The following is a 572-nucleotide window of genomic DNA, read 5'->3' on the forward strand; positions in this document are numbered from 1 at the left end:
CGGTCCAGAGCCGCCGCCTCCTGCTGCCTGCGCCGCCCGCGCCGGGGGCGTCCGTTGTCCGGGGTCTTGTTGAAATGTCAAAGCTGCTCGGACCCCGCCGGTGTCGTCTCCTCCTTGCTCTTCTCCAGCCAAGGCATCGGGGCCCGCAGAGATGGGAGAAGCCGCTCCCTGCTCCGCGGGGCGTGCCGTCGGGGGCTGGTCTGGGGGCTCGGTCTTCCCTCCTACTGTATCTTATTTGATTTGATTTTCTCTTTTGGGTTTTTTTTGTTTGTTTGTCTGGGGGTTTTTTTGCCATCTACCTCGGCCGCGCTCGCAGTATTCACCGTCTGGGTCAGACCGCTGGGCAGATGCTTTAAAATGCACTCACATTTCTCCCCCACCTCCCTTCTTTTAATCCCCAGGCACCTCTATAACCCCCCGCTCCCCTCGTCCCTGTCCCTGACCCCCATGTGATGCCTGTGCTAGCAGGCTGCTCCCTGGGGTCTGGCCCTCATTTTAAAGTCTTTCTGGCTCAGAAATGAGATGATTCTGGCCTCGATTCCCACCCCCCCCCTCCTCATTTTCCTCAGGCC

The sequence above is a fragment of the Alligator sinensis genome, unplaced genomic scaffold, assembly GCF_000455745.1.
Source record: "Alligator sinensis unplaced genomic scaffold, ASM45574v1 scaffold235_1, whole genome shotgun sequence".
Lineage (NCBI taxonomy): Eukaryota > Metazoa > Chordata > Crocodylia > Alligatoridae > Alligator > Alligator sinensis.